General features: G+C 44.1%; 1 protein-coding gene across 1 annotated transcript in view; it reads right to left on the minus strand.

Annotated features, from left to right (window-relative positions):
* The window catches only part of ATXN1 (ataxin 1), an 86,962-nt gene extending 59,617 nt beyond the window's left edge, over positions 1–27,345 (minus strand). Inside the window, exon 1 of the mRNA XM_009884169.1 lies at positions 27,222–27,345. The gene's annotated coding sequence lies outside the window, so the exon portion shown is untranslated. The remainder of the gene's footprint in view (positions 1–27,221) is intronic.
* Positions 27,346–27,682: the final 337 nt, after the last annotated feature.

A 27,682-nucleotide genomic window follows, 5' to 3' on the forward strand; every position in this document is an offset into this window, starting at 1 on the left:
AACAAAGAGAAACACAGAAAAGAAGAAGAGAAAGAGAAGAGAAAGAGAAGAGAAAGAGAAGAGAAAGAGAAGAGAAGAGAAGAGAAGAGAAGAGAAGAGAAGAGAAGAGAAGATGGTATGAGGTTCAACAAGGCCAAGTGCCAGGTCCTGCACTTGGGTCACAACAACCCCATGCAGCACTACGGGATTGGGGCGGAGTGGCTGGAAAGCTGCACAGCAGAAAAGGACCTGGGGGTGATGGTGGACAGCCTGCTGAATATGAGCCGGCAGTGTGCCCAGGTGGCCAAGAAGGCCAACAGCATCCTGGCCTGTATCAGGAATAGTGTGGTGAGCAGGACCAGGGAAGTGACTGTTTCCCTGTACTCGGCACTGCTGAGGCCCCACCTCGAGTACTGTGTTCAGTTTTGGGCCCCTCAGTACAAGAAGGACATTGAGGTATTGGAGTCTGTCCAGAGCAGAGCTACAAAACTGGTGAGGGGTCTGGAGGACAAGTCTTATGAGGAACAACTGAGGGAACTGGGGTTGTTTAGCCTGGAGAAGAGGAGGCTGAGGGGAGACCTTATCACCCCCTTCAGCTACCTGAAAGGAGACTGTAGAGAGGGTGGGGGCTGACCTCTTCTCCCTGGTGACAAGTGATAGGATGAGAGGAAATGGATTCAAGTTCTGTCATGGGAGGTTTAGATTGGATATTAGGAAACATTTTTTCACTGAAAGGGTTATTAAACATTGGAACAGGCTGCCCAGGGAAGTGGTGGATTCACCATCCCTGGAGGTGTTTAAAAAAAGGGTAGATATGGTACTTAAGGACATGGTTTAGAGGTGGTTTTGTCAGGGTAGGTGGATGGTTGGACTTAAAGGTCCCTTCCAACCTCAGCAATTCTATGATTCTAAGAGAAGAGTGAAGCCTGGGGAAATCCAGAAATATACTTATGGAAGTTGTCCATAAGGCTCATATAATGACAAAGGATAGGACAGTCCTCCACAAAGGTCTGGTTTCTGCCAGGACCAGGACCAGGACCAGGAGGGTGTCTGGCCCTGCCCTGTCTGCAGCATCCCAAAGAAGCTGCAGTTTGCTTCATCAAGCGAGCTGTTACCCTTGCTGTCATTTCAAAACTTCTCCCACAACAAGCCCCGCTGGCACAGTGACCACGTGGACTACCACTTCCCTGCCACGCCGCACCCCCAGAGATGGTGTTGTCCCAGGCCTCTGCGTGAGAGGTCTCCACAGCTGGGGTGGCACTGGAGGATTCGTCCCATCAATCTTCATTGATTGATGAGTCTCATGCACAGCCCACTCACAGGCAACCACCACCACCTCGTCACTCACACAAGCTCCAGTAGGCTGCAACCGAGCTCGCTCTTCGGCCGTGCTGAGGCAGGCTAATCCCCACACCTGCTCCAGCAGCACGTTGAAAATGGGTTTTTAATCTTTGCAAACCAGCAGTTGTTCCCCGCCTCCATCAGCAGCAGCCACATCTTGCTGCCACTCGCATCAAGGCAGGGAAGAAACGCTGGAGCTACTGCCCAGCTGCTGCCGCCAGGTGCAGCCACAGGGAAACCTGACCTGGTGAAGCAGCCAAAGCCACTGAGCTCCAGCAGCATACCGAGCACACGGTCCTTCCACTCCTCCTCACGCCATGTCTCGGTGCCTCTCATGGTACACGTGGGAATGGGAGTTGGGTACAAAGCGTATCTACCATGCTCCCTCTGCTTGCTGCACCAGGATCTGTGTTGTGTGCCCGCCCTGCCCTTCCCGTGGTGCAAGTGACCTGCCAGAAGCACAAAGGGGCTAGGGGGATGGTTTAAGGGGAAGAGAGGCTGGCCTTTACTCGATACACCAAGCAACTGCTTGACGTGGTGCATGTGCGAGGGTTGTGCAGGGGAGGATGTCTGCCCAGGTGTGGAGGGAGGGTCCATCTCACCGCCAGGGATGCCTCCTTTCCTTACTTCCATTTGGACCTACTGCTACAGCTCTTACTTACCCTTTGTGGGGACTGCAATACAGCACTATCAGATACTCTGGGACTTTATCAAATAACCACTTTATGGGCCTGCACACATGCTGGGCAAAGCAACAAGAGCTGCAGATTGCCCACCTCACTCAGGAGGAGGCAGCTGAGTAGCTGGCCAGCTGCTCTGCCCTGGCTCATCTCCGCCACTGAGAGCCAGGTCGCTCCTCCTTACACACAACTCTGCAGCCTTCAGTGCAGCTCTGCCCAGAGAGACCAGCCGATGGATCGGCAGTCCACACCTGGGTGACTTTTGCGGGAGACAGCTGTGCTCTGGATTCACATAGGAAGGCTGGAGAGCAGCCACCTACCTGTACCCTGCTCCCACCACGCCCCCCCTGGGCTCTGGGAGTTGGCCGGAAACAACAATGCTATTTGTTTTCCTTTGACATTCCCGAACTGGGGGGGTGGGGTGGGGAAAGCAGTGGAGCAATAGGAAGAAGCAGGGAAGGCCGTTGCATATTTATTTGTCATAAATTATGCTTGGGAGAGCATTAGGCATAACAAGCCATCGCTCATCGGAGCAGGTTTCTGCGGTGTATCAGAGCGCTGCACTACACTTCATAGGGCACATTAACTGGACACTGGCAGAAGACGGGTCTCTGCTGCTCCTCCTCCTCTCCACCCCTGTTCTGATTTCATCAAAACATTCTCCTTGCATTGCTTTGGTTATCCCTTGGAAGGGGAAATATTTGTTTTAGCGCACAGGGCCGCACCACACTTGAGGACTTAACAGGAAAGCCTTTACCCAAAACAAATGTGCTGTCGGTAAGAAACTTCTCTGCTGAATCCTTGGATGAAGCACACGAGACCAAACGTGCGCATACCTCCTCCACCACATGTCAGAGAGAAAACACAGCGGCGGCACAGCAAACCCCTGTGCTCTGGGTCCCGGGGAGCAGGGGACTGCAGGCTCAGAGAGGCTGTTCCTGGCACTGGCCTCCAAAGACCAATAATTTTGTCTGGGAGGCAGCAGGACTCCAAAAAAGTCTTGCACATCCTCCCCAAATGGTTTCCTTGATGAAAAGTCTGCGCACCATGTGAAGAAACCAGCAAACATTTCTACAAGTGTCCCACTAATGGGCTGTTACCAGGAGGATGTGTTGCTCTGGTGAGACCAGGCTGATGGTGAGAGCCCTGATACACAGGGCTGGACTGTGCCATTAAAAGCAAGGAGACAGCACTTGGGTTTGATTTACTTTAGGGAAGTGCTCTCCAATGAGGTCTGAGATGGAAACAGGGCTGCATTTTATGGGTGGAGAGGTGGCAACCCTTTAGGAAGAAGCATTGATACCTGCAACTGAAATAAACCCAGCTACAAGCTCAAGAGGCTGATGTGAAAGCCTCGACACCTAAAGCAAAGACACCTAAGCGCACTCTTCTGGGCGCTTCTGCAAGTGCTGCTGCCCCAGCTTGTCATACCACAGGCTTGTGTTGCACAGCCCTGCAACCGAAACGCTTGTCTTTTGTACTACAGTATCCTGTCACACAGGGACAGGCGCGAGAAACACTCTGTTTGCAATGAGACTGAGGAGCATCACTCGTCTTCCCTCTGGTGCCGACAGAGAGCTGCTGACAGAACAAGGACATCGCCCTCACCGAGGGTATTCCCAAGGGTGCATGTGAAAAATCGCAGGCACGACCCTATTTTCCCTGCACCTTACTACCCCGAAAACACTCAGAGCAGCCACTTTGAAGGGGCTCATCCACCCACTCCAGTATTTCTGGTAATGACTCATGAAATCCCACACAATTCTGATACCATTTTCTTGATAAAACCAGCTGCCAAAGTGAAACTATACATTTGGTGGTTGAAAAAAAAGGAGAAAAAAAAAACAGTGGAAAAAAAAAGCGGCAGAACATGAAACCGACAGTCAGCGTGCGGTGTGAGAACAAAGCTGATGGCTGCGCACAGACCCTCTGCAGACAGGGGTTTGAAAGACGGGCTCTGCAGCCTGCCACTAAGAATTTGCCTTCTTGTACATTGAGACTTACACAGATGTTCGCATAATTTCTTGCATATGGACAGCAAAAGGAGCATTCATTTCAAGAATGACGTGATTGTCTGTGTGGTAAGGATAAGAAGGGAAAACTTTCAACATGTATCCAATGATACAGCTAAATGAGAAGCCAAAATGTTCCCAAATGCACTCAAAGGGCTTCTCATGAAGTCAATGACAAAATTCAGATGATATTTCATAGCGCTCTTTCTTCCCCTCGTTTAAAAAATGAATTAAATTACACTCAAGCATCTTACAATGAGTTTCAGGAGCACAAAACATACCAGAGCATCACAGTGTTCACTCGCCACATTTACTAAACTTGCTCTGAAAAACGTTTTGACTATTTATAGAGAAGCCAAGGGGGGGAAAAATGAAGATGCTTGCTGGGCTGCTGGTTTGTTTGGGGTTTTTTTGGCAGACTTCATTTGAAAGCAGCCAAACTCCCTTCTGTTTCTGTAAGACGAAGTAACAGAGCACTGGGTGTGCTGAGGTCACAGGAAGAGAGTACTTACACTTGTGCTTGAATTTGGGACAGCGTTGTACCAGGTGCTTTGTTCTAAACACACTGAACTCCTGCTTAAGCCCTGTCTTAAGGAGAGGTGCTGCTTACCTGCTGCTATAAGGAGAGATGCTTCCCTCAGGTTGCTCTTGAGCAGCCATTGTAGGACTCAAATCCAAAGCCTACTGCAGGTTAACAGCAGATATTTCACTCGTTTCAAGGGATGCAAGATCACGGCATGGGAAATGAAAACACCTAGCACTGCTTTCAGGGGCCCAGCGCCCCACAGGATGGAGCTGTCACACAGCACCAGTGAACCGGAAGGGATGCAGGAGCAAATTCACCCTTGTGACAAGTAAAGCGTATACAGAAATTTTTATTTGGTCCATTTTCACAGCAGAAAAGATAACCAACTTGTGTTCAAGTAGCTGGTTGGAGAGAACATGCACCATGTGAAGGTCAATGCCAAAAAAATTCCAATTAATTTGATTTACTTTTATTTGATCTTTTTCTTTCAATTCAACATACTGATTGAATTCCTGAAATGAAACAATACCCGTATGAGGAAAAAAGCAGGTAAGGTCATTTCAGATATACTTTCTAGCAACGCTTGAAAAGCATACATGTCTGTCCAAAATAAAACAGACTGCAAATGGCTCTGAGAGTGCGTTTACGTGTTGTCCTCCGTATAATAGCATTATTATCACCAGAAACCTCAAGTCTGCTCCCCACCTTTCTTCTCAGCTGGGCAAAACAACAGGTCTTAAGAGCTGCCATTGGTTCAGTGAACAAAAAGGCTGTGAAACTGCGCTGTCAGCTGCTTGTAACATGTTGCCCTCCCCTGTATATTGCTCTAATGATCTAAGCACCCAGACTGCAAGAACTCTACATCACCTCCTCGGCCTGATGCTTTCTAAACCAAAGAGTAAAAACGAAAAAATAAGACAGCTCACTTTGGAAAGTTGAGCAGCACCAAACAAAACTGCTAACCTTCTTTTGGCAAGGCATAAGATTTGTATAACACTTTTTCTTCCTACTAAATGTACTTACTCTTAAAAATCGATTTCCTCTGTCACTATTTATTGCTGCACGTTGCTCAGTGGTTCTGAGAAACTGCATGGAAAATCACGTTACACTTGTTAAATTGACCCTACAGGGCTGTACCACCAGTGCATACATCATCCCAAGAGGCAAGCCTGCCAAAGTCATGCTGTGCATATCATCACTAAACCTAAGACAAAATGCAAATTTGGCTGTATCATAGCTGATTTGCATAGCTTTCCATTGGTTTCATACAACCTTTTTACAAAATGCCAATTTACTTCACTTTCCTACAGCTTATTACCAGTGTGAGGTACTTATAGCTTTTATGCAAGGCAGATTTAGTAGTTAAAACATTAGAAGACATAATTAAATGCTTTTTGGAAATAGAACGTAGCCTTCACCGTGACGACATAAGGCACAGGACTTTGACTGGGACACTGAAATGTTAGTGTCCCTGTGCAAAGGTGCAGACTTCTCTCTCACACACATACTGAGCACTGCACAGCTTTTTCTGTTCTTTATCTGATCTGCAAAAGCAGAAATATTTGCTTGCAAACTATGAAGGGCCTGAATCCAGTTACTGAGTACACATTTCACTCACATTGATATCAGAATGGACGGCTGCCAGTTTAGTGTCTTGGCTGGCATTCAAACACGCTGATTGCTGAGGCTCCTCTGATTTGGAGTTCACAATTTTAAAAAAAAAAGGGGAAAAAAAATCCCCGAACACGAAACAAAAAACCTTCCACAAACATTTCTGAGACGCTACTGGGCTAATTTTCCCCCTCTTTTGTAAGCTCAGTTTCTGGAAGTGAACACATACAAGTAGCACTCTCTGTCAAGACAAGCAGCTAGGGAGTTTGGACTTTATCTCCAAAGCTACATTACAACTAACATTAGATCTTTCCTAGCCAAGCAATTTTCGCACATGTACCAGGGGCCAGCCCTCATGCAAGTCAGCAACAGAGGAAAAGATCTGTTTACACTTCCATATCTTAACTTGAAAAGAAAACCAACAGAGAAAGAAAAGCTCGAAATGTTCTGAGACATGCCACAGCCAGGTAACAGGGAACGGAAAGGTTCCTTGCCTTACACAAACTTCTTTTTTCCTTCTTTTTCCTCCCTACTGACTACCAGAATCTACCAGGTTCAAAGCCAAGCCAAGAGCTCCTTGAAGCCCCCCTGCTCCCCAACACCTCATTTCTGAGCACACTACTGGACGTGGCTGGCGCGCTGTGCAAGCGCTGCTTTCTCTGGCACGGCAGCAGACGCTGTAGATCAGGCCACTTAGACATTTCAATTGAACTTGACAGGTGTTGGTTAATAGGCTCTACAATACGTTTGGGAAGGGCCGCCTGGAATTGTAAAATGGTTTATTACGACAGTTTAATAAGCCCAGTGCAGAAGACAGTTCACTGCATTATTTTCTATGACTGTAAATGTAAGCGACCAAAATCTGTAGTTTGGAAATACACATATAACCTATAACTAACTCAACTAATGGCACATGCGTTCATATAGTATGACTAGCACAACCGGACCTGATTCTGCTGGTCAGTCTGGGAACCTCTCTGCTCCTGGCAGGATCAGCCCTCCATGTGTTACCACAATTCACAGAAATCAGGTATATCTATTCAGTGATAATTGCTTGGACTAATTATTAGAAAATTCAATTTATGCTAATTTGCCTGAGGGGAGGGGAGCATAAAATTAACTTGACATATTTATTTAACTTTTTACAAAATTATTATTAGTTAAAACTTATGACAGTATTATGCCCAGAGGCCCCAGTCAGGATCAGGATCCCACTGTGCTTGACATCCCACTGCACGTGCATGAATGCCCTCCCAGAATAATTTCGAGGCAAAGGTCCTGTCCCTGCAAACTGTTATGCACGTGCTTGCTGCAAAGACTGGCAGCAAGGCCGTGGAAATTAAAAGCGAAGTGAAGAAGGTGCATTAAGCCACCACATCTTACCATGCACTGGCAGCCCACACCAAAAAGGCTCTTATTTTGGAAGAAAGTGACAGTTGAGTCACTTTTGGTTTTACCATTAAACACGTAGACACAAACATCCCCTCTTATCTCCTGCTGCCTTTTCTTGCTTCTATCTTATAAATGGGACCATCATCCAGTGAACGCAAAAAATCACATGTGGGGTGAAAAGCCCCAGAAAGGAGAGAAGATATGTGTCAGCAACTGAATTGGGGAATTGTCAATATCTCACCTTTTATTTTAAATGCAAAATGTGTAACAACACAATTTATCCTTGCAGTGAATGAAGAGTATTTGCCTGAGAAGGGTAGCTAGCTGTTCCACCTGCCTTCATTACTGGGCATACAAACACCAACCCTGACAGGTCACCATTTGGACGATCATAATCCCTCATCCTCCTTGAATAAGTCAGCCTTTTTATTTCTATCCAAGTATGCTTAACCTCATTAAACAATTGTACTGGTCAGACAATATTATCAATATTATTACATTAATTAATATACTATCATTATTTTAACGGAAACAGATTCAAATATTTTACAATATTTAATCAGAAGTAGGGAAAATAGGAGCTTTTCTGAGTTAGGGCCTTAAAATTAAACTCTTCAGAGTATTGGATGTATTGACATAAGGTACGCAAAAGAGCGAAGAAGGAATTGCTGAGAATGGGAAAGGTGCCTCTAGGAGTCATTAGAAGACCGTCAGAATTAGGAGAATATTAGGATTAGAAGACTGTCTCTTCCTCTGGCTCTTTGATGGTGTTTTAAAAACAAGCCTGCGATACTGTACGCTCTTTGTGTTTGCTGGGGCTAAAGGGTACCACACAAAAGTGGGGTGGTCTAACTTTCGAGACGCTTCAGAGGCTCCTCAGCTCAGAGGCAGGGGAGATGTTAGCAACATGCTCCACTCCCTGATCTTCCCCACACCACAAAAAGAAACAAGATTAGCCCATACAAGCAGAGAAAAAATGGAAACATGGGAAAAATTTTCACGGGAGTAAGCTGTCCTAACAACCTCATTTCAGCACAGCACTTCAGGAGGGGTGAAGGCAGGCAAACTCACCTTTAAGGCTGCTCCTCCACAGCTAACTTGCGTCCCTGTGCCCAAATACCACAAAGACCTGGGAGCAGATTTAAACCTCAAACTCACACACTGCTGTAGTAGGTGGAGTAAGGACTTTTCCAGAACTGCAGGCTTTAATTTCAAAATTTAAGTTGGGTAAACGTATCTTCTGCTATCCTTCTACTTTCCTCTGCTGCTCTTTCTGCTGCAGTTCACTGGAGCTGTTTCAAGGCCCCATTAAATATGTCAAGCCTTTTACACACAACTGCAACCTCGCAGCACAAAGCAAAACGGAGGCAGATGAAAGAAAAAGAAACCATCATTTGGCCACACACAAATTTTGTATATTTTGCATATCACTCCTAACACGGACCGGCAGCCCACACCAAAAAGACTTCTCTTTGGGAAGAAAGTGACATTTGAGTCACTTTTGGTTTTATCATTAGATATGAAGACATCAAACATCACCTCCTGCCTAATGCCTCCTTTTCTTGCTTCTATCTTATGAACAGGGCACATGTTTCTGTGGTCCTTTAGAGCGCTGCCTGCTTGACTCAGCACCATGACATCTTTTGGTGCGTGCAGACTGTCCCATAACTGATGGCTCTGCTGAGCTGCCATCCTGGCAGGATGCAGTACCACTCCGATTCTGAATATCGGAAAGGTACATAAGGAACAGGTCTACGCAATGCTGTTTCTGCTGCCAGAAGAAAGCACCAGCTTTGCTTGCAGCTACCCTTCCCCCTTTCACACTACTATTTTCTGCTGAAGAAGAGGTACCTGAACCATGCCGGCTTTTCCCCTGTGGACCGTGCTTTGCCCATGCTAGTCCCATGAATGAGACATTTTTAGTTACATTATGCAGTGAGATTAACTTCTTGGAAGGGGGAATTTCGTCCTTTTAACCTTTTACTCCTTCTAGTGGTTGGTTCTAGTCTTTTTAAATCCCCACATAACAACAACATCCATTCTTTGACAACAAGACTTTATCAGGCTTTAAAAAAAAAAAATCAAATTAACCTGCTTACTTCAAAGCCATGCTCTCATAATTTTAGCTGGCACATCATGAACAAAATGGTCTAGAACTAACCTCAAACAGTCATCTGGAGAAAAACAACATATTTTCCCATGTCATCACCACTATAGCACATACTAACCACAACTATTCAGCCTGTCAATTTTCAGTTTATATTATGATAACTTTACCTAAAAGCATTTCTTGGTTCAAAAACAGCAAGTGCAATGCCAAGGAAAAATTTGCTGAGCTGAATAGCATGGCGGCGCTGGTGTGAAGAATATACTTTCTGCAGAATGGGAAGCAGAGTAAAAGGAGATTTCACTGGGGACAATGGACTTCTCAGACATTCCCCAAAATACTGCTTCAGGTTGGCTTAAGCCCACAGGCTAATCATGGTAGGTTGTGAAGGAGGCTTAGTTTGGTCCTTGGGTGGTAAATTTTCCACAAAAATCTCCAAGAACTGTGATGAATGGGAAAAGGAACACATGAATCTTTTTTACTTGCATTAGCAGCTCCACTTCCACACATAGGAAGGTTTTTAATGTCCACTGAGCATTTAAGAGAGGCAAAAAAGTAGAGATTCATGGGAGCCTGGACAGGGAACTATGCGAGAGGCACAAAAGCAATGCATTTTTAAAAGGACTTTAGCAAATACACTTTTAGCTGTGCAATCCCTCTGATTCACAAGGAACCAAGCATTATACAGTCCTTCAGTTACTTTCCTCATTTTAAGGAGGACAAAGGCAAACCCATCATTAACGAAGCACTGTGGTTCAAATTCTATACTAAAAACCCCTCAACTTTGACAATCGTATGCCCACACTCAGGCTTCAAAAATATTCTCATGCTGCAACGCTGACTGTGTCATCACTCCAGAAGCAAACGAGAAGTCACTGCATCACTCCCCAGTGATCTGAGGCAAGGAGAGGATGGTTGTGACTGCAAGAACTTTAGCTGGATGCTTAGGTAGGAACAGCAAACCAAGCAAAAAAACCTAAACCAAATGAAAACAAGCAAAAAACTTTGAGAATCCTATGAAAACACTCTGCAGCCTATGGTATAAATCTCTTCTTTGTAGTGATTTGCCCAAAGTTGGGCTACAGTAGCACCATGCAGGTTTCCATAATAAATTAATTGGTAGCTTTGCTTCTGTGGGCTGCAAGAACAGTCTGAGCCACTTTGCTTTGACTGTACCTTCCCTGCCCCTTCTCCTCAGCACCACTGTGACTTCCTAAGGTGCAGCTTAGACACGCCAGGGCAGCTTTACTCCTGGGGATGAATGGGAATGCATATCCCCTTCTTGGTTTTGGTGGGAGACACACTGAAGGTGACACGCTCTCCCTGAGGACAGCCAATTTCAATACTGGCTGGACTCCAAATGAGCCTCCTTTAAAGGGCTGCTCTGAAGCCGGGCATTGTTCCCCTCTCCTCAGTTTTTATGAACTAGGAAGGATGTGTGTCACTATGTGTCCTCTCTGGACAGATCTTCTGCCTGGAAGGAAGAAGGAAATAGTAAGAAAGGGACAACGATGGGGAAAATGGGTAGGAGCCCCGCAACTGAGCTTGCATTTATTTCAAAAGTGAGTATTATCCAACTGCGGCACCTCACGCCCAAGACTTACAGTCTGAGACACAAGTTTGAGCAGATCTTCCATGATCTCACGGTGAGTCTTAGAGACATCACATCCAGCACTCACAAAATACACAGCTTCATTCCTCCATTGCTCTGACAGCAACCCATGTCAATGAATATACTGCTGCTAATAGGCACTGAGCTCCCACTCCAGATGCCAAAGCCGTGGTCCGTACAAAGCCGGGACTGTGTGGTGCCCAGGCACAGCTGTATTTTCCCCTTATCTCATGGAAGCTTTAAGGAAGCCACTAGGAGAAAAGCAGTAGCATTGCAAGTTGTGTCCAACCACTCAATAAACTAACCTCAATTTTTTTTAATGCAAGTATTGCAACTCAGCAGTTCTACTATGGGATCCCAGAAAGCATGAAGCATTCTTAATTTAGCAAGAACAACTGCATACTATGTCAACTACTGAAAATCTCAGTGTACAGCAGAAAATGTTTTGAGTCAACAGACTGAAAAGCAAGGCTGCTGGAGTTTTGTTTGATTTTACAGCATGTTTGACGTTTTCAAGATGAAACTTAAGGAGAAGTAGTACCAGATTTGAAATCGTACTTCTCTGCTTGAATCTTTCATTATTTTCAGACTGCAATATGCTTTAGTTTGATTTTATTTTTTTTTTAAATATAAAAGACGTTTCACAGCTGAGGCTTTATCATGTTCACAGTACTTAAACATGTACCTAACTTTAAATTAGTGAAGCTGATTGAAATCAAAGGGTAATGGGGTGTTAAAAAGGTAAGTGTGCCCTGAAGTGTTGTCCTGAACAGGAATTAGACTTAAGTATGTGATTAGGTATCTCTAAAATAGGTCTTCCATGTCTAATAATAAGCACAGATCACAATATACCTTGTATCAAAGGGTAGCAAAAGCTACGTGCCTTGAGGAGAAAGACTGAGCAGAGAAGAACTGGAAGCCTCTGGGCATAAGATGTGATTGTTTTATTAGAAGGAAGATTAACACATAGAGGCCAAAGATAAAGCTGAAACTCAAAAGGAAAATGAGTCAGGGAAGTTGTTCCAGATGGCAGAGCCATGTGGGATGTGACTCCATCATGTACTGTGGAAATAAAAATGAAGAAATGAAAACTTAGTGTTGAGAGAGCATATAGGACTGACAGGAAAATAAGAAACAACTGAGAGTAGTACAAGGAAATTAAAGGCAGTGATGAAATGAGGCCTTCAGAAATTTTTAAGTGCAGCAACACCACTTCAATCTGCCAGTACAGTAAAGGTTCAGTCACTTTGCTTCAGATAAATCTAAACATCTCGACGTTTTGGTGCCTGTTTCAGAGCACATTCCCAATCCTTTGGTCAAGACATGAGGTTTGACAGATGATGTGGCCAGCTTCTTAGGAGCATCTCCCAGCATGTACTGAATGAACAGATGATTTGCAGTACCCCATTACTGCTGCTTCCACCCCTGCTGATATGTCCAACATCATAAGTAAGACAGAATTATGTCAGGTGGTTTCTTGGACAGCTTAAGACTAATGGGAAATTTTAAAAAGTGAAAATTAGGCTGAATAGGATATAAGACTTATTAAAAACTCCTTAAGGGAAGTGGAGGAAGCCACAAGGTCTGGACAGTGGGAACTTAATAGGTCAAAACAATTAAAAATGCATTGCAGGGAACTGTCCCATATTGTCAGGAAAACAGACATGGCGTGATCTACTGGTCTTCTGCATCTCTTACTTCAATGCAAATGGGAGGTACATGAAAATAAAACAAAAAGAATAATAAAGTATGAGCTAATAGACAAAGATTTGAAACTATTCTAGTCAAACTCCCTTTGATTCAAAGATGGGATTTGCAGCCAGAAGTTAGAGATGATCTTGCTGGACTAGTTAAGTACAACAGCCCAGACTATCATCTGCAAAATGACTGCAGAGGTAGGTTGGTTGGGGAGCCAATCACACACTCTCCGAAATCTCCATTCTCCTCCACACACACATACACAAGCACATTATGACCTCTTTGGTATGGATAGTCTTTTTATTACCATATTTGTATCCAAATACCTAGCCAAAATGGGGTTTAGACCAAGCCTACAAACTTAATGCCATAATAGTAATAATAATGAGTTCAATATGAGAGATTCTTATTAAAACAGCAGAGAAGTACACATCATACATATAAATAATCCCTGAAAAATAATTTCAGAGACACGTCTGATCTTGACTTTCTGTACTGAAGGCCTAACCTAATGTCTATAAAGTCAATAAAAAGACTCAGAGACTTCAAAGCCAACTTTAGGCTACAGTATTTTTCCATGACTGATGCTTTCCAGTCATGTTCCTTCCCGGTCATGGCTTCTCCATTTCAAAGCAACTGAACTTTAAATCTACCTAAACTAACATAGTTGAAAACAACTGACCTGAAGGTAGTTCAAGAGTTTTGGTCTTTGCATAATTATCTTAGCAGAAGCCACAGAGCCTGTGGTTAGCTAGCTACTTGTTTACCTGTCCCTTCTTCCCAGTGAAATGATACTTATTTAAATATTCTTTTTTAAAAAAAAATAATTCAATTTTCAAATCTCTTCTCTCTTGCAAAGTGTAAACTCATTCTTCCAAGACACAAGATGAATCTGATTGCTTTAAACCATCTTGGCTTTATCTGGGTGCATAAATGAGACATCTTAACTGCTACAGCCATGAATGTCAGCATACCAGACACAAAATAGTGCTAAAACCCAGGCTGCAACTCTTGCATATCTTTCATGCTTATTCTTTCAGCCTTGAGGATGTTTTCTTGGTTAACCAACTTTAAATGTATCTATTGTATATACAGTACTATTTAAAAACAGCACTCAAGTGTACAAGATAAACATGTGCTCCCGCTGAGTTACTAAACACGAGATAATAAATTTGCATCCCTGTGATTATTACTACTACCATGTAGCTGCCTTCAATGTACAGAGCAATACAAAACCAGAGCGCTGTGCCAACTAAGTGAGAGGCCCTGCGCAGAAAAAGGACAGCACTCTGGAGGCACAAACAGCTATGCAAGGTAGAAATTCAGCAGTCACTGAAAACAGGGCCGGCCAGACATTCAATGCATATAATGAGGACAAAGAGAGAATTTCTTGATGACAATGAGAAGGGTCTTCTACTTGGGATACATGAAGAGAAGCCCCACAGTCACACAGATAGAAGGCAGCTCTAAATTTGCATTTACTGCAGAAGTAAAACATGAGCAGCATGGAGGAGGAGCACAAGAGCTTTGCTGAAGGTGCCAGGAAAGATGCAGAGCTCCTTGCGGCAGAGGAACCCAGCTCTGCGCAGAAGAGGAGTGAAAACATCCCAGGAACAGGAGGAAGGCATGTTCAGAGCAGCCAGAAACAAAACCACCATGAGGATTTTGAACGGTAAATTGAGTCGGAGCCCTTCTAGTAGCACATCCCGTTCTACCAAAAAACCAGTGAGAGCAGGATTTGTGCTCTGCGTCCCTGCCGTCCCTTCCGCATTCACCTGTCTCTGCACTATCTTCCCTCAGGCATCCTCCAATAGCCCAGCCTTGCTCCACATCCTGCTGTGCTGGCCTGGCACCTGGGCAAGGGCTGCCACAGCCTGCTGGGTGCAGCGGTGGGGCACGCTGCCGGCCACTGCCAAAGAAAGTTAGCAAGGGCAGAGCTTGGCTGTCCCCTTCCCCTCGGTGTCAGCACTAACTCGTGCCTCTCACCTCCCCTGCCTGCTGAGTTTAGCAACAGCAAAAAAATTTGTAGGAATTGAATTTTCTTTGCGACGACTACTTCCTGCCAGATTTGCTGGGAATTAACCAAGACACTCAGTGTTATGGGAAGGGGAGGCATGGGGATGGACAAGCAGACAGACATACATCATCACCACCCCGCATACCTCACTTCCTTGGAATCCAGGCTAAAAACACCCAGGCTCTGGAGCAGAAATACTCATGAAAACATTTCATAAAGCTTTACCAAGGAGTGATATCAGTATCATTATCTCCATTTTATGGCTGCAGCACTGACTGGTCATGACATGCCTTAAGTCGCCCATCAGATAGCTCTTCCTTCTGGCTCTGCCACTATGTCTCCTAATTGCAAGTCAGTGCCCTACCAGTGGAGTCATCCCAAACCACAGGCTGCAAGAGAGGAAAGGGCTGCAGGAGTAATACGTGAACACCTAAGCATCAGTTAGTCTCTTTGCAGACAGGAAGGAAAGGGAAGAATTTTAAAGGTACCATAGAAACCAAGAAATGCAATTCTCCTCCCAAAAGGCAACACCCGCTTCTACCAGGTTCACTGCACTACGCATTGTAGAAAAGGCAGTGTAAGACAAGACTTACTGCAACCAGCACGTCACAGAGGAGATCACTTAAATTGAGAAACAAGCCAGAACCAAAATAGAAACCCAAAGAAGTCTGAGCAAGGGAGAAGGTGGGATCTGAACTCTAGCTTTCTGATCGGGCGCCTACCTTACCTGTATCATCACCTGAGCTAAATGCTTTGATCCAAACACCATCAGACCTTAGCTTGGATTAGCTTTTGGCTCAACCCACTCTTCTCAAACTCCTGGGGAAACCACTCTAAGAAACTAGTAACATTTCCACTATGCTTCAAATCTAGCCATGCTTAGCACTATTTGGCCAAATCTTACCAAGGCTAAATTTTAACCATCTCCCTTTGTGAAAGGATAAAGTAATTGGTAACCGGTCAGGAATCATTTAAATGATACATTATTTACGAAAACAAAGCAATTTCCCTTGTCTTATCGCTTAAGGTTCAAAGTTTGCATATCAGAATTCCTTCTTACCAAGGGAAGAATGTTCCTATCACTATTAAGTTGAATCTAAAAAAATTAGAAAACAAGACGACAGGAATTATTGACTTCACTTTTTAATGCAAGAAATTATATGAAAGAGCAGTGTGAATTGTCATTTTATTTCTCCAACTGCGTACCACTCCTCCTCTCTATCTCCTCCTTTCTTACTGTTTTCAGGTGAAAGATCAAGGATACAATTTCTCCCCTGCTCCACCATAAAACAGAGGGCAAGTAATGAGCCCAGCAAGACTTGACCTCTGCCATCAGTCTCCTACCTGCTGTCAGCCTGTTTGACATCAGCGGTGTAGAAATGCCTCACACTGGATACCACAAGCTCTCCCACACTGCTGTTATTACTAGTCTTAAGACTGATGGTCCACACAGATAATTACATTTGTAGTGACAAACACTGCCTGAGATCAAAGTTTTTGCAGTGTTTGTTTTGAGCTGCTGCATAGCTACCACTACAAGTTATCACACATTAATGTAATGCCAAAAAAAGTACCATGTGGTGATGTTAGGACACAGTATTGCCCTCATTTTGTACTTGCTTCATCACAGTATCGAATTCTCCTTCCTGGCACACCTTTGAACTACACTAAAATAAATCAAGAGAAAGATGCTACCAGAAAGGGAAGACTTTCAAGAACACAGTGGTTTGATACATGGCAATGGTTCCCCAAATGAGTGCTCTGCTGCAAGCACGACCATACCGTCTGCTCTGATCAGGCAGGTAGGCTGGATGAGACCCATGTGCAGCATCTTTAAGGGTCAAATACTGTTTAGATAAGGCACTGGTCTGACTAAGAGCCATGAGAAAGCCTCCTACAGTCTCTGTTCCAGTAAGACAGTTTACAGACAAACAATCATCAATCTGCAACTCCTCATCCCCCACACCATCTTCGCCAAAACAAAAATGGAAAAACAAAAAAACACAGAACCACAAAGAGATGCTTTAATATGACAAATCTTTTCTATACCAAATCACTTTTTTCCAGCACAATACAGGCACTGAAACTGAACTCATGTGAGTGCAATTTCAGTTTCAGCTATACTGATACCATACCACCTTTGCACAACCACAATCAGACTGCTTTGCTTTTTGCAACATTTTGAAGTCTTGAAGGAATGTTTAAAAAGAAATGCCTTCACTGAGCTTCAATGCATTGTGCAATAGGCCTTACAATACCAACCATAACTCAATTAAGGACCATTTATCCTGTTTACATTTGCTTTCCTGAAGAAGCAATCACCACTGCGTTACACGTTACCTTTAGCACTGGTCTCATCAGACAACAGGCTTTGTGTTGGCATGGTGGTTTCCTTCTTTGACCACAGATAAACACCGTTCTCTACTGCTTCGAGGCTCCAGCCCTGACACGCCAGGCAGCCTTATGAGCATGCACAGGTCAACAAGCAGAATCAGAGCTCAAGTTTGTAACAGAAGAACAGCTACCATAGGCCTACACGGGCCACAGTGTGCAAATGCTGGGATTCATCCCCTGTCACTAGCGGTCCAGTGCTCTTCCCTCTGCTGCTCTCCACTTTCAGTCCCAATGCAGTTGCTTCAGTGAACAAAGCTCTTCCCACTCTTTTAAACCAGTTTTATGCACTTAACAGGTGCAGATCTGGGAGTGAACTGGAAACTGCCAGTCCCAATCTGACCAAGGAGCAACATTAAATCTGCAATTCTGATTGAGTTGTCTTGTGAAGGTGTTCCTGGCAAGATCTTATTAGGCAGCTCAAGGGAAACTGGTAACTAATAGTCATGATTTAAAACTGAGGAAATACCTGCATTACAGTGAAAAATTACCTACATATTGTTTTCATGTGTGGTTTACATAAAACAGACTTCCTCTAGAAAATGTGGAGTACAGCTCAGGCTGAATCTAGCCTGTCTTATACATTCTCGGGGGTGCAGAGCCAGCACACATCCCTTTGCAAGAACAAAACACATCCTTCTAGTACTAGACACACTGAGCAGTGTTTACACTCTGATCTGCTAATAAGCAGACCTGGGAATTCCAGAACACGAGATTTATATTTATTACTATTTTACATTACCATAGAACGTGCCAAGTTTGGGCACTTTAAATTATGAGGGCTGCTATCACACGTTCCCTTATCAGTCTTTCACACAACTGCGTTACTGAAGCATCCTGATAAGAATGTCTAAAATGTCTGCTATGTTTTAAAACAGCAAACTCTTCCTTTTCAGCTCTGACCCAGCCATTTCAGACAACAAAGCTCCTTCTACTCTTTCAAAACACTTTCTACTCACTTAATGGTTGCGATCATACTGACTGTCTTGGAAACTGCTACTCCCAAAAATAATACAGCACAGCTATTTATTCATGGTAGCGGCTTGACATAATATTTTGAGGACTACCATTTCACAATATGGAATGAAACATGGACATCCATCTTTTGATAAGAGATCTAACTATCACACTTCAGGCTTCACACACAGAACATTAATGCACCTTTTAAATGAAGAAAATCAGGAAACTGCGCAACGAAAACAAACAACTTGCCAAAACCAGCATACGTTTTTGCACTTGCTTTTACATTCCCAGGCTCACTAAGATCAATGTATATATAGATATAGGCATGCGGGTATGTGTGTATACATATGCATTCATTCTCAACTGCATTTCTCAGGAAGGTGCCAGTCAGAGGAAGAACAGTCAGGAGTGTAAAAAGACATTTCTACTATAATGAGCAGAAATAGTTCTATTTGTGTCAGTTTGGGGTTGTCAGGGTTTTTTTTGATTGTTTCTTCTAAAACCTGTCTTCTGTAAGCTCAGTTAATGTCTTTGAAACAATACTTGATAGCAAACTTACCTACACTGTTACAGCTACAGCTGGAATTTAATGTTATAACACCAAATTATGAAAGTCACCTACCCCTGCACTCATTTCATTCTGCAAGAATCCCACTTGGGAAGGAAGAAGAAGGGAGAGGTGGAGTGGGGAATGCACAGCTAATTGGTGAGGTTTCACAATCTAATTCAACGTGCCAACCTATTTTTCTTTCAGTCCTGCAAATGTAAATAGAATGAAAAGCAGAAAGTCCAAGTTCTTCACACTTCTATTCCTCAGCCCCACCATTTCTGACTGTGTGCCTGGGTATTTCAGTCCTCTCACCAACTCCCTCTCCTTTGGAGCTCCAGACCACCACCTCCAGAAACAGAGATGTCCTTCACATACAGCAAAAAGGACATGACAGAAGACGCCTAGCAGCATGTCTTTTTCTGAGAGCAAGGAGGCTGTGGGCAGTTAGTTGCTCAAGATCTTCCCTAACACTTAGTACCTCTACTGCAGTCCCAGCAAAACACCCAAGGCTGAGTGATTCTTGACAACACATACAGTAAAACTCCAGGAAATACCTGTGCAGCACAACCACACGGCACAGACTCATGGGCTTGTGCTGAGTGGGCTCAGACATTTATAGGACACCGCAGGGCAAGGCTGTACAGACACACTTGTTTGACTCTCACCAGTGTCAGGCAGCACCCTGCTCAGTCTAATTAGCATAATCAGAGAAGATGTAAGGGGAGAAGCGGGGCTAATTAGCCTGAGCAAAGCACCTTGTCAGCTTGGGAATCTCTGCACGGGGCTCGGATGCACAAATAGATGTACCCATCGTGACTGAACCTTTTTTACTCCCTGCAGTCAGCAGGTATTTCATTATGCCCAAGAACTACTTACTGCTGAAGCAACGCGTCTTGTCATCTGAGAGCAGAGTGGGGTGGTTCCTCAGTTCTTAATGCTGCTTTTTTGAAACAAAGAACTGCAGGGGTCTTACAGATCGATGTATGATGCTTTCTCCCTCTTTTTATGTAGATAACAGCCTTCCTTTGCATAATCTTTTTTGACAGGAGGATCCTATTGGATTTATCATGTGGTGGTTTGTTTTGTTTTGTTTTGTTTTTTTTTCTATTTCCTTGTATAGCATTCTAGGTAGTTGAAGAGAAGGAGGGGAAGAACACGGTGCTAACAATAGTTTCACTGCTTCACCGTACCTTGCACATCTTAAAATACTCTCCAGATGGAAAGAGTTTATTTGTAAGTAGGCAAGCAGAAGGCTGACTGAAGAAAAGTGATAATTACATTAGAATAATAATAACAACAAGAAAACCCGGAGCTAATGAAGACTGCCTGCTTCATTTAATTTAAGAAGAGACTTCCCCCTATAATGAAGACATATAAAGCTCTGCAGCTCACTCACCCTTTCCCCAAATGTCATCAGGAGCAGTAGGACTGCTCACTAAGCCAAACCCCTTCAGTTGAACTGGTTTAACTGGTCAATGATAACAAGAAGGAAGTGCGTGTACTTACATCTCCTTGATTACTCTGCAGGCTATCCCTCAGGTTGAATAAAGATAGTTATACAAACAATTAAATGGATCTAGTAAAAGTGAAAAAGAATCATAGTAATTCTCACTATGGATCTAATGGACACCTTAACTCAGAAACGAGTTATGAGGACCTTCCCGCCTCAAACAGCAGCAATACATGATGCAGGCTGAATGACAGACATTATTTTGCCTTTTTCCCCCATAAGAAGCTGATTCTTTAACAAAGTTGCTCGCAGTGCATGGTTTTATGAGAAAACAACCAAACAACACTCCTTTCAAAAAATGTAAAATAGACACAAAACACATTAACTGTGAATATGAGAAGTATTAGCTCCTCCAGTGCTCTTCCTGTTGCTCCACCCGGAGTGTCACACTCAATTCTACTTCATCAGAGGTTCAGGTTACCTGAAGTTTCTTTTTGTGAACTATTTGCATCAGAAATGCTAAATCAAGCTGTTGATAAGAGAGGTTTTATCTGCCAGAGAGACAAACGCCTGGGAGCTGAAGGCTTAAAGCACAATTTGCCTGCTGCGTCCATTGTGGACACCTCTCCATTGCAAGGAACCCATTAGAAATAAATAGAAGACTACAGCACCTCATGTTTCCTTAGTCTGTCTGTACTTCTGACACCTCAACAGAAAAAGAAGCTAAGAACAACCCCGGCAACTTGCTTCTTTATCTTCTTCCTCTTGACCTTTGTGCCATCAGGTGCCTCTGAAACATTCATCAGTGTCTGAATCTGGGAACACCAATGCTGATTAACAACCAGAAACATAAAACTCACTGAGAAGGAACACTGATAGCATCAATACTGCCAGTTTCTTGAAAAGTATCTAATATTCTTTCCCAACATAAGCATCCAGGGTCAACATGCCTGGCAGGCTGCCAACAAACCTGGAATAAATCTGAATGAACAAGTAGTTCAGAATAGTATTCTGCTACAAAGGGCTTGTGATCTCTTTTAGCTAACCTACAAGTAGTAGCAGTCTTTTCTTTTAAATGCATGCTCCAAACAGAACATGGAAAAAACCTCCCTTCTCGGAGAGCTTAATTTATATTCTCTTCCTGCTGCTGCTGCCACCAACATTATCAGCTTTGTGAGAAGCATCGACAGGCTACTAGATACTGTTAGGGTCATCCCCAGTGCAGCAAACCAGCTCACCAGTGATGCTCACTAACACAGCAGTACAACAAAGCAGCACTGAAACAGAGGAGAGGCAGAAGAAATATTCTGACAGGCATGGGACAACTGTGTTTTGGTCAGCTTCAACCCAGACACAACTTGCAAATACTAGAGCAACTTTCATGCCATACTATCATCTGTGAAGGCTAGGCTTCGTTCCCAATGCTGCTTCTTGGTTTAAACGGGAAGTCTCTTGGATCAAGAAGCGCTGCAAGCAAGGACCTGAAGTTTCTCCAGCTGACACCACCAAGTGAAAAATAAGAGCAACCACAAGCAACACTGTTGAACTACAGGAGCTTTTCCCTCATGGATCATACTGCAATCACCCAGGTATTGTAATCATTAACAAACACATTCACCTGCCTTGCTTGCTTCATTTACTTGCTCCAATGCACTAGTATTGCCTGTACTTCTCCAACGGCAAATCATGAAACAAAGCTGACAGCGAAAAGCTGGGGCAGCAGTTAAAGTGACTGCCAAAGAGAAATCTGTTTGCTCAGGCAAAAGCTGTTCTCAGTCCAAACATGGGAGTCATAATCTTACAGCCATTTGCTTGGAAGACAATGAAGGGAAGGCAGAACAGACTGGGAAACTACAGCTTGCCGCAGTAAGAGAGGAGAACAATCTTTGTGCCCAGATTTCTTTGCTCTGCAGGGTAAGTTTTACAAAGCTGACAACCGGTAGCAACATGTAGTGGCCCCAGGCATCATGCCTGCCTATCAAAGACTTGGATTTTAGCCCTGGAGAAATTACAACTTCTCAGTTCTCTGGAAGCTCTATCGGCCGAGAAGAAAGCAAAAGAATAATGAATAACCTAACTAAAAATTAATTTAATACACAGATTGCATACGGCAAGTCATAAACTTAGGGGTGTGGGAAGACCTGGGGGAAGACAGGGAGGAGGAAGCCATCTTATATTGGACAGGAACAGCATAGCCACAGATTACAAAAGGCAACCAAATGGGGCTGCTATGACAGCAAAGTCATCTACTGGAGTGGTAGGGGCTGGCACACCGAATGGAAAGTACGGATCCAGCAGATAAGCCCCAGAGACAAAGGAGGAGGAAGCTCAGCAGTCCAGGCTGGAAAAGACAGGTTAGGAAGTCATGAGTTGAGGAGTCAGCCTGCAGGTATGTGAAGAAGAAAATAGGTGAATCTGGGGAAGCTGCACAGACGTGAATAGAAGTCATTTGTTTGGTCCTACATTGGTCACTGAACGTTGGCAGCTTACAGCCTCATCATCCTTCTGCAGCACTCGAAGCCACCCTGGTCACCTCTCTGGCAGGTGGCAGGGGCAAGCGGACACAGCCCAGCTCTTGCGTGCTGTCCGTAGGTGCCCATAAACTGACCGTACAGGGGATGCCCCACTGCCGAAAAAGCTCAGTTGCTGCATGCCACCAAGGCAGGTTTGTTGCCTGTGCACACCCAGAGGATGGCAGCTTCGAGGCCAGAAAGGAGGTGAGCAAACCTGATGCCCAGAAACATCTACCACTGCCTGCTTCTCATCCACACAGACACAGTAGCTCTGCTGTATTTCTGCAACGTCCTTTTAAATCCAGATAAAATAAACTGCCAAACCGAAGGCCCGGATTTATGGTCGGAGACTTTTTTTGAAGCCCTGCAAGAGACCCAAACTGTTTCAGCTTCCTCTCCCAAATGTCAGCCTTGAGTCGTTCTTGTCTGGCCGGCGGAAGCATGTGATGTGAAATAAAAGCCAGGAAATAAGACTTTTTGAATAAACATTTATTTGGTGAGAAATACTTCTGATTTTTGGCAGAGAAATGTCAGAAACCTGAAGCCCTATGTATAGCATGCCTACAGAGTGCAATTTCTATTTAAAGGGAAGCTGCAGCTGTCTGTAGCTCTTAATGAAGAATAATGCCTGGGAATAAATTACTGCCGCTTCTGAGAGACATTTCTCAAATGACAGTGATTCTTCCCTTTTTCCCTCTCCCTATAAATACTAAGTGGCATGTACTGGGCAGTTGTTTGGAAGAACGGACACATGCAGCTCTGTCTTTTGTCAGTAGCCTGGTAATTTCTGTAAAAAAATATGAAGTGGTTTAGCATACTGATACCAAAGCAATTCAAAGGCAAAGACATCCCGAAACATTAAGGCTGCATGTGTCAAAACTTCCCATCGCTCTTCCAAGGCGTGCACAGCTCATCACCATTTGAACAGGCACCGGGGCATCACTTCCAACCACGCCACAAACCCAGTGTTGAGGCTCAAGGCATGGGCGACGGCTGCTCGCAGAAAACCGGTGTAAAAGGTTCATGAACGTTCAATTTTCATCACTTGTGTATGCCTCCTCTCCGAGGGCCTGCCACAGCGGCAGTGCAGGCAGGCGGAGAAGGTGATGCTCTGGGGAGAGGGTGTGCCTGGGCCACCGCCAGCCTGGCCAGGCGGCTCAGGAAGCAGCACTGACATCAGCTCCAGGAGCTGTCACTCCCCGCCCCGCCACAGGTCCAGGTGCCAGGAAAAACAGCCGGCAGCCAGAGGAGGTGTACGAATGAGATAGGACCAGGGCAAGGGGAGTGAAGAGGGCCAAGGAGCGGAGAAAGGAGGCAGCAGCTCAAAAAATGGGATGGGACCGGGGCTAAGCCTTGTGTGGCCGCAGTCCTCGAGACCCTCTCTGAGGCCAGACCTTACAGCGGCAGGTTCCCACTGAAGGTGGGCATGGAAAGCCTGTCAGAGTGAGAAACAGGGATGTTTACTACCCTGCCATCTGCAGTTTGCCCAAAATAACAGCTATAGATATGAGATCAACTGAACACACTGCAGTTATTGACACATACTGGATTTAGAGATTTATTTTCCATTTCCCACAAACCGTGCCAGAGGTTTTCGCATAAGCGCAAAAAAAAAAGTGAAAAAATGCCTGTGAGTGAGGAACACGAAGAGTTTATTCATTGCTTCTGTCAGAATGTGTTTGTGCTTGTGCGGCTAGCACTCCAAAAAAGCTGTGGCATCTATTTTCACAATGGAAAAAAAACCCTCAGGATACCTAAATCCTACCAGAAAATTACAAAACCGTATGCTGGAACTCGCAAGGTACCCTCCTGCGAGAGCAAAGGAGCCTTGTCTGGCTTTGTTTTTGCCCCTCGGTAAGTGAAATAAACGTTCCTCCTTAACGAATCCTCCTGACATCCCTTTCTCTCTCTGCAGAAGAGGAATATGGACTTGATTTGTACAAGCGCTGCTATTCCAGAAATGTGCTTCATCCAAATGAGGAGAGCAGGAGAAAGGAAGCGAGACATTTGTACTGTTTAGTAAGCAGGCAGTTTCTAGGTGGATACAAGACACTGGTCCCAATCTACTGTCCCCCTCCCTCCTCACACACCCCTTCCTCTGAAATTTGCCTGGGTGGCAGCAGGAGGAGATGGAAGGGATGAGAACACCTACCACTTGCAATGGGAAAGGTCTGACTGCTTTCCACACATCTTAAGATGATGATACCCTGCAAACACTCAGGGAAGAGAGTGCAGTGTTCTTCAGTTAAATCACTGTATGCTGGCATTTCCTTCCAGCAAAAACACAACCCTTCCTCATCTCTGGTACTCCTGTCTCATCAAGAGGATAAAGGAAGGAAGGGAGGGAAGAGGAGGAGCCTGGCCAACCGCCTCCTTCTTGCAGCATTGTCCTCCAAGCAGAAGCCAGGTGACAAAATACGCTCTCAAGGAACTTCTAAATGGCTCTCTGTCACCTACAAAGACTCCCCAAAAGAAACCAGTCCTGGATGCCAAAGTGAGAGCCATTCCTCAAAAGCACTTCTTTCCATCCATACCTGGTGAGAAGAGTGCTGCTTTTTCCATGCAAACCCAGGACTCATGAGTGTCATTTGAGGGTTTGGCACCACAATAGCAAACCACCGTGCTGGCGCTTTAAGCAGGATCATTTTAAACCATTTAGGACAGGTCAGAATGTAATAATCATACCGCCAGCATCTTTGAAAGATACTCCATCCCCTGTAATGCCTGATAATCACCTCCTTTTCTCATGCAGTTTATCTGGCTGATCTGGCACACCACATGCTTTAGAGGACCCGGTGAATGCTCTCCTCTCTCCTCAGCATGAGGTGGTGCTGCTGTTGCAATCAGTGGAGGTCACTGCAACATCCTGAACATCTCCTGTTACCCGAACCGGTTTGCATGCTAGGACAGTTGGTTTTTATTATTATTATTATTATCAGCATTATTATTATTATTGTTGTTGTTGTTGTTATTCAAGGCTGCCCTCCTCTGCTCTAGGATGTCAGTGCGCAAAGTAAGCCCTTGTGGTTTTGAAGAAGTCTTTCAAAGTGTGGGAATAAGCTGATACAGTCACGTCTGCTTGGATATAAGACAGTGAGATGCTCCAGGTCTCAGAGGCCCCTTATTCATCTTAATGAGTTACTAACTCGGCAGCTTAGCAGTACTAGTAACTAACAACTCAAAATGTCAGCTTTGTTAACTATTTCACTGTAGATCAAAGCATGCAGGAAAGGGGAGAGACGACAAAGATTTTTTACTGTATTCTCTAACATCTATTTTGCAAGCGGCTCTTGGGAAAGCAGCACTGCTTAGAATCTGTCTCAATCTGCTTCCCAAAGCCTGAACCCAAAGGGAAAAGTAGAGCAAAGTAGGGCATCCAACTTCCAGGGAGCTAGAAGGCATGCCCAGCAGTCATAAAATATATTTACTAGATTTATGGAAAGTGCAAAAACTAATTTACTTAAAATGGACGAATCTGCAGCTGTTTTATCATTAACATCCTGAAGGACCACTGCATACTTGGGGCATAAGCATTTAAATACTCACTCACCTAATTTTGAAATTCCCAAGGTTCCTTCTTAAGACAAAAATAAGGATTATTCTCAAACCTGACACGCAGATAATTCTTGTTTTCCTCTGTTTGTGAGGATGTTTACATTTGATCTGCACATTTACCCATTTCAACCCAGAAAAGCAGTGGGCTTCAGGAGGAAAACAACGAACATGAAAATATTTATGCCTTCTCTTTAGCTATCCCTCATGCAAACAGTTTCTTTTAAATGGTCTTAGTTACGTGACTGTGTTTCCCTCTGAAAGGTGTGTTTCTCCAATTCCCACAAAGACAAGCCTCTGAGAGGAGCATTTGTATTGAAAATACTCAAACTAATACAACGAACCAATCAAAGCAACAGGAGTTTGGAATACCAGGTGCAAATAACCACATTGGCATTCCTCTAATTTGAAAGTGGCCAAATAATTCCAACCATTGTATAAGCATGTATAAAACTCCTGAATCTGACCTGTAGATTGCTGACCTGTTATCCACAAAATTTTTCATTCTTGTTAGGCTACACATTCACAAGGGCTTCAAATGACGGCTTACATATTTAACTAAAAAGTGATAGTAATGTGTTAAATAATTGTAGCAGTCCAAGGAAAAGAAACACCGCATCTTTCCTTAGATAACACTATTCTACCCTTGAAGACATTAAAAGAAACAAAAAAGAGAAAGGGAGAAATATTTAAGTCTGGCTTTGGTTTCAGCAGAGAAAAAAGATGCTCAGTACATCACAGGGATAGGAGAAAACACTGAAGTGCAGATACCACACACCCCCAAAAGACACAATTGCAAGTACACGTTACGGCTGCTAGGAACTCACAACATTCACTATGTTCTTCTTCGGGGAATTCTGGATTATCCTTTAGCATGAAGATTTTTCAGAAAGTGCCGGATTGCTCACAGGTCCTCACTGGCTTTCCTCTTTCAAATAAAGTAAGATAGAGCTGTAAAAGAAAAGCAAAACAAAGTAAGAAATGAAAGCAAGGAATAAAAAGAGGAAAATCCATAGAGCTGTTTAGCAAATGAACAATTGATTCCTACATCTCCTTGAAGCAAATGCATTTTTAGTAAGCTCCCAGGATGGAGATTCCAGTGCAGAGTGAGTGTACGTCAAACACTGATCTAGGATAGGAAGAGTCATTTGCTATGTACTTCTTACTACCAACAATTAAAACCCAGTTCAGAGATGCTGAGACGGATACATAATTAAAATAGGTCTTGGATACTTCTGTTGCCATAACAAGACAAAGAAAAAACTACTTGGGATTGTTCTTCTGAAAA

Source organism: Charadrius vociferus, unplaced genomic scaffold (assembly GCF_000708025.1).
Source record: "Charadrius vociferus isolate BGI_N301 unplaced genomic scaffold, ASM70802v2 scaffold444, whole genome shotgun sequence".
In the NCBI taxonomy this organism is placed as follows: domain Eukaryota; kingdom Metazoa; phylum Chordata; class Aves; order Charadriiformes; family Charadriidae; genus Charadrius; species Charadrius vociferus.